Below are 8,167 nucleotides of genomic sequence, written 5' to 3'. Positions count from 1 at the left end.
TCTTTATATATTTTATTTTATTTTTGGACATGCTTGTAGTTGGTTGGTTGTTGTGTTTTTGTTTTATGTTGTTCTATGTGTGTGTGCGCCTTAAGGAGATTGTACCGGTTTCATTGTTCCCCTATATTTGGTCTTAGTGTTTGTAGGAAAATGCTGTACAATTTCTGTAAAACTTTAGATATACAAAGTTTGGAAAAAAATAATAATAATAATAAAAAATTAAATTAAATAAAAAAAAAAAAAAATTAAAAAAAATCAAAAACCTTCAACACATCACAAAAAAATAAAAAAAATAAGGAGAAATACTTCATAACAATGTCCTGAAAAGTTTTAGTCCAACAAAATGTAATATGATATGTTTGCACAATCAGCTCCCATTCCATGCAGGTAGGATTAGGTTATGGTTGTCTACTGAGGTTAAACAGAACACATTTTGTTCATCCTTGACCTCAACATTGTCTGTTTTATCCGATGAACAAAACCAAATACAGGGTCAAACCTACACTGAGCATTAGCTCACAGTCCATTCCTCAAGCAGTCTTTTAGTTTTGAACTCTCATAACAAAAACACGATCTCACTCTTCTGTGTCTGCATGCACATACAGCCTGCATGCCCTCAGCAGCGTCATTTAGGGCCTGGATAGGCAGAAGGGCTTAAATGCATTAGATTAGAGTAAAATAAACATGATCAGATGTAGACAGCTGGGATGGCATTGTTGCCTAGCACTGGGCATTGTTTGGTTTGTGTGACGTTGATATGCTGATGCTGGTGAGTGCTTTAGTGTCTCCGCCCATAGCAGTGAGTGTGTATGTGTGTCCAAATGTGCAGATGGCACCTTTCAAATGAAGATGGATTTGTTTTCCAGACAGCCCTCTCGGTGATTTGCTTGATTACATAAATCAGTTCAGTGCAGTGTGATGCAAATCGTTCGTGAATAATACGCGCATGAACGATGTGTGGAAATTTACCAGATCTAGTTCTGGCAAAAGTTGAATTCTGGAGATAGTGGAACTTGCGACTATTGCTGGTTTTTATAATGTTCTGATCATTTTAAAACCATACAAAATAAACATATTCTACAGCAAGTCTTACTTGAAACTCTTGACTTCTGTGGACCAAAGTCCTAATTTCCAATCATTTGCTAACTGGCATCAAATGTCTGATTTCGTTTTCACAATAACAAATCTTCTTCCACAGACACGTACTTGTTAATACTGCTGATGTGTGGGTGACGGACTCACTGAGTCTCGATATATTAAGCAATATCCTGGCAATCCTTATCACTGTGCTCAGAGACTTCAACTAATAGGGTTAATGTGAAAAAGATGAATGGATGTCTTTAGGGCACAACCTGAATTCCAAGCATGTAAACATTTCCATCGTGCATCAGGTTGTATGTGTCTTTGCATGTAGGCAAGGGAAGAGGAATGTGTTTCTGCATTCTAAATGTAGGGATCTGCCTCACAGGAACAAAAGGTCCTACAAGTTATATAAGGGGAGAAACATATTTTGTACATTATATACATTACATATGAACAGTCAAATATATTTGTTGGATTAGCTAAAGTTTGGCATAGACCACTACTGCAGAAACATCCCTGAAAGTAGAACCTTACACGTGCCTAAAACAGATTTATCCCAAAAGTGGAGAAACAGCTGCATCATCGGTCAGGTTTTACAGATAGAAATTAGGATTAGTTGAGTTTGACCAAATTATCTTCATTTTTATGTATTTATTAGGGGTGCACCGGTTGCAATTTTCTGGCCAATCACCCATCACTGATTTTTTTTAAAAGCTAGACCTGCCGATTCCGATTTTTTTTGGCAGTGGCTATCCGTACGGTTGCCCTATCAATATACCGATATTCTATCCGTACGCAGCGCCCCTCAGTGGCCTGTTTAGGTCATGTGACTAAGACTAAACCTAACCGTAAACCTAATTGTAAACCTAACAGTAAACTTAACCATAAACCTAAACATTGTTGTGATATAGGGTTATAACCTAACCGTAAACCTTACCGTAAACCTTACCGTAAACCTAACCGTAAACCTAACCGTAAAACCTAAACATTGTTGCGATATAGGGTTATAACCTAACCATAAACCTTACCGTAAACCTAACCGTAAACCTAACCGTAAAACCTAAACATTGTTGCGATATAGGGTTATAACCTAACCGTAAACCTTACCGTAAACCTAACCGTAAACCTAACCGTAAAACCTAAACATTGTTGCGATATAAGGTTATAACCTAACCCTAACCCTAAGACGCTACATAGGTGTACTTCGGTAAACGTACCAATAGCACCGGGGGTTGTTCATACGGATAAGCACTTCCGTAAAACATTGAACAATATCCATAAAGCTTTTAACTGGCCATGAGGTAGTTATCTCAAATATAAATTAAAAGTTTCAAACATTGCTGTCCAAAATACTAAATTAAATCAGTTCCTTTAGTCTTTAATTTTTCACATTTTGGTTACACTGCAGACTTGTTTTGAGCTCTTTGCCAAAAATAACGTGCGCAGCAGTATTTTGTTTTTTTTTTAAATAAAGAAAATGATGTAGATAATAAAATAATAATCTACAGGACAAACTAACGAAAACATCTTAAACCACCAATTAAATGTCCTGAGTTTTAGGTTTCCCTGTAGTGCAAAAAAATGAAATAAAAAAAAATGTCCAAATGCAGCAGCTTTGTGGATATTTAAATGTAAAAATATTATTCTAAAGAGAACTTCCAACAGCTTACAGGATAAAAGCTCCTAAAAGTCAAACGTTCTACAGAAATAATTAAGTGCATTATGTGTAACATTTCCCAAACCAGTAAATGACAGAATGAAAATGGCACAGTTGTCGCTTTATCTCTTTTCACTGCTGAAAACAAGTGCGTACAGTGGCACGCTCGCTCTTTCCTCCTGCTAGCTTTAGCTTTAGCATTAGCATGATTGCTAGCTAAGCTTCAAATACTGCATTCTCAGCTGTGTGCTGCTTTCTTAAAAAGTAAATAAGTGAGCGTTTGGTTTGCGGCCCTGTCATAACTTATTTCCTCGTTAGACTAATTATAAATTACGATCCTTTGCTCTGTTATTTTGGGGTAATACTGCCGACATGCTAGGTTGACCGTGGTGTTGGATTGGCCGATCGCAGGTTCCCCAAAATAAGGGAAATTGGCGTCGATCGATCGGTGCATCCTTAGTATTTATTAATTTATTGTCTGCATTTGCCATTTTAGGTCAACACTAAATGTAGTGGAATCTTTTCGTGACAGCTACGTATGTTTTTTTTTATTTGTTGTTTTCTTTTGGAAAAAATAAAATGATAAAACTTAATACATTGCTTAACTGTGACCGTCACCAGCCATTTTGGAGGCCCCTGAGAGACCTCAGTCGGAACCATCCTTGTAGGACCTCACATCTGGTCCCAGCCCACCCAGCGGGCCACTGGATGTTGAAATTGTGTCTGTGATCATTTTTAAAAGATTGTACATGATATAGTTCACATTGTCAAACAATGATCATCTTGAGAAAATTAATATGTATATGTACTGATTTAGTCTGTTCACACTCAAAACGCCACTCACTTTCTTCTTCTTCTTCTTCTTCTTCTTCTTCTTCTTCTTCTTCTTCTTCTTCTTCTTCTTCTTCTTGTTTACGCTAGTTAAAATCGCTACTCTTCTTTTATTTAAGAACGGATCGGGCTGAAATTTGGTAGCTATAATCTATGGATGTATACGCATCGATGCTCGGAGCCCAATTTTCAATTTAGGGCCCCAGAAAAACAACACAAAAGTCGATTTCTAATTTATTGTGAGTCAAACATTACGACAATTGTTTGTACCGAATCATTGGCACATACCAATATATTGGGGCCCATTACCCCGTACGTGTCATGACGCCCAATTTTCAAATGACTACTCCTCCGTTAATGCTCGTTGAATCGGGCTGTAATTTGACATGGATATTCTATGAGCAGATGTCAAGAGCCTCTCGGGGACCTTTTTGAAAGGGTGGGGTGGGGGGGTGGAATCGATTCATTTGACTGGTACGTGGTACGTGCTATTCGGCGCCGAGATGTTCCACGGATCCGTCTGTAGTTCATTCGGACTTGTTCATCTGTGCACTTCTGGGGTTCTCTTCTTTGCTTGGATTCACTCGATGCAATATACTTTATCTAAAACTTCTAGTGACTGTGCCATCAAGAAGACAGTATGATCCGTATCATTATCCCCCCCAACCCCCCAAAAGAAAGCATGCACAAAGAGAAGATTTCCTCAAAGTAATCTATTCCTCTTTTTTCCCTGCCTCTGTCTGCAGATGATTAATGATTTGTTATTATACCCACGGTGGTAAATGGAGCAAAGGTACAAACATTGCAATCTGTTCAGCTTTCCAGTGAAAGCACATTAACACATGCTGTGAGCCATGGACCGTTCCACTGAAGGCCAATCACTATTACACTGCACTTTGGATTAAGAGGAGAGAGATAAGTTTAGTTTTCAAAACCATTACAGTGCATATTATTTGGTATTATCTATGGGGCGCCGATTGTAAAGTTGCGCATGCTAAAATAAACAGCAACTTTTTGCAACAAACCACGTTTTGAAAAAAAGTATGAATTTTTTTGTTACTTTTGACCAGATTTACAGCAATATTTGTTATATGTTAAATCTAAATATTAATTATCAAATCTAAATCTAAATGTTAAATGTAAATGTAAATGTAAATGTTAAATCTCAATCTAAATGTTGAATCTAAATGTTAAATATAAACCTAAATGTTGAATCTAAATGTTAATTCTAAATGTTAAAGCCAAACCTACATGTTGAATCTAAATGTTAAATCTAAATGTCACAAGTGAAACAAAATATTTAGCTAATATGCAAATTCAATGGAATGAGCTTTTGTTTTTGGTACAAATGGTGAATTTGCATATTAGCTAAATATTTAGTTTCAACCGTGACATTTAAATTTAACATTTAGATTTAACATTTAGATTTAACATTTAGATTTAACATTTAACTATAACATTTAGATTTAGATTTAATATTTAACATTTTGATTTAAATTTAACATTGTCATATTTTTATGGGAAAAGAAATTTCACAAATACTGCCGTAAATCTGGTCAAAATTAACAAGTTAATAACAGTTAATGCATCTTTTTTTAAATGTTGTTTTTTGCAAAATGTTGCAAAAAGTTGCTGTTTATTTTTAAATGTGCAACTTCACATTTGGCACCCCATAATTATTACGGCAATTACGAACCATCACACAAATTGATGATAAATCCAATATAAATAATCTGTTGAAGTTTTTACTGTAACTTCAATATTAGAGTCGTGAAAATGCTAATAATGCTAAGGAATTTAAAGCCCTGCTGCATCTCAAACCTCCTGTTACCTGATAAACGTCATCACTTGTACTTAAATGAGAAGCAGTGAGACAGAAAGAGTTCAGGGTTTGTCTGGAACACACAGTCAATGGGTGTCAGGGCAGACGTAGCTCTGCTCATCCCTGTTTCCATGGCGACCTGAATGTGCTTCAGCGCAATGACGCCAGCCACGAGCGTTGCTCTGCGATGGCGTGCTGACATGAGCCACACGTGCCAGTGACCAGCTGACAGCACTGAACATACGCCCGAGTCTATTCATAGCAGCTAAATGATGCTATAGAGGGGACAGAAGCAGCCTGGATGGGCCAAGGACACCAGGTGCCCAAAACTGGACGAGAACTGGCCCTGGACAGGATGTCACCCATTGATAGAGGCGGATAAATGCATGGAAAGAGTGAGGGATTAACTGGTAGTAGGGGCTGGTGTCGCTCTATCTGATCTTTGTCCACACTGATAAAGTGACACCTGGTGCTTCAGTCAACTGACAGAATTACACAAATCCATGTTTTTTTCAGAGCCTCTCACTTTTAGGCACATAAACAAAGAGTGCATATGTGCTCAGAAAATCCATCCACAAAAAGGAAGACTAATCTGCACTCAACAGATGGGGCCGTGAGAGAGGTAATTGAAGTTTGCTTGGCTAAATGGGCCAAATATCCAAAAATACTATCCACAACATTAATTCATAAAACTTTATTAAGGGATAATATCAAGAGAGAGGGCAGTGTTACACCTAGGTGAGGGGGAAGGGTGCAGGGAAGAGGGAGTAAGGGTGGGATAATGGAAGGGGTGGGGAAGAGTGGATTGTTTTAAGGTGAGTGTGCAAAGTAATGTTATAGTTGTGCACATTGTGTTGTGTTATCACTTCAGGCAGTCTGGGGACAAGTGTGGAGAAATGGAAGCTGGTGACACCGCACCCAGCTTAAGTATAATGATAGTGGCCGTGAACAGAGAGAAGGAGTGAGTGGTTATACCTTCAACTGGTATTTGGGATCAACGTATCAATGAGCTTATCCCACAGCCCAGTACATTTCCAATTTCCAATATGACCATTTTTGATATGTAACAAACTCCCCCCCCCCCCCCAACCTAATTTTAGGCCACATAATACAGTATCTCCATGGAAGAAACAGGTTCAGTCTACTTTAAATGTGATGCCCGACTGGATGTACTCCACAAATAAACATCATCTATGCAAAATAAGAAAACAGATTTCACTTCCAACAATCAAGTGCATCACATCATAACCGACCAACCAGATTAAACGTAGTGCATCGCGCCAAAACAGCAACAGCTGGTTATGCTGGAGTTCATAAATTTAGCCATACTTAGAGACTGAGAATGTTTTTATTGTATACAATACAAAAACATTCGCAATTGAAAATTGCCAATACATTTTACTTAAATGTTAAGCTGTTTGACCTACCACTAAAAAGATTGGCAGGGGTCAAAGTTCATAAAACAAATTCACAAAAGAAATTCTATAGCTTGGCCACAAATTGAGATACAGTGCTCAGATTGGTACCATTGAACAAAATTTCCTTTCAATGTGTGACCTTGACCATCGCTCAAGGTAATATTTAAGGTCAAAGTCAGTCGTCTCTTTTTCCTGCATTATATAACTTGTCAACAAATCCAGATACAGATTGTCATTTTTGCCAATTTTTAATTGCCAAATACATATTTGCCTTACGAATACAGGTCTTGCCTAGTTTTGAATTGAATTCATTGGTGTTTTTTTTTTGTTTGTTCTTTTAAAGATATGTACATTTTGACAAACTTTTTAGTTCATACAGATGCCTTTGTGGAAAATAAACTAAGTTCCAATTGTGCAAGATTTGGTTTCTTCCTTTTTAAGTTTACACATGAGATGTTTACTGTATAAAAGGGAAAATGAACGTGGGGGGGGGGAGCTACTTTTTACTTGTACTTGAGTTTTTTCATGTATGACTTACTTGTACTTGACTACAATTTCAATCAAGTAACAGCAGTTCTACTTGAGTAGGAGATATCAGTACTCTGTACACCTCTGCTTACAACACTATTAAAACATAATCAGTTGACTTTGGTGAGGTTCAGGATACCCTAGTTGTCTGTCTCAAACTGAGTCCTGCCAACCAATTAGGTAATTCAGGATTTTCAACGTTTTTTGTCATTTAAAGACAAAAAACACACACACACACACACACAATTTAAGATTTTATACATTTTACTTTGGTTAATTTGGCACATTTAAACATGTTGAAAGCATCTATATTTTTAAGGCATCTAGAAGCACAGATTTTACTACGTGAGCAAATGAAAAACCAGCCTTCATCAAAACAAATCTCAGACTCAGACGTTTAAAGAAGATTACTTATTTACTTACTAATTTAGCCTGTGTGGTAATGATACAACATTACTTTTACAACACACTGGGCGGTTCTCCTGAGGGAGGGAGGGATTTGTGCAGCCTGCGCCTTTTTTTCTAATCATTTGTTCAACCACAATTGGTACATCTGTAACAAGGCTTTGTCTGAGCGATCATTGGCAGAAGAAAAACAAAGAGTTTTTCCAGCCCTCAGTGTCAGGTGTCATTGTGGTCATTTGATGGTTAGTGTCAAAGGCTTCAGTAACTCCTGGCCTGTTGTTGGTGGAGGTACAGACAGAGTTGCTGGCTGAATTTGATCTTTTTTTCCCCTGTGTGTGCACGAGTGTGCGAGAGCAAACTGTAAACTACCTAAAAGGCAAACTGTCTACTGTTTGTTTATGTGCAACTGTGAATATTTAGATA

Source organism: Gouania willdenowi, chromosome 9 (assembly GCF_900634775.1).
Source record: "Gouania willdenowi chromosome 9, fGouWil2.1, whole genome shotgun sequence".
NCBI lineage: Eukaryota > Metazoa > Chordata > Actinopteri > Blenniiformes > Gobiesocidae > Gouania > Gouania willdenowi.
Note: the sequence above shows the minus strand (reverse complement) of the source record.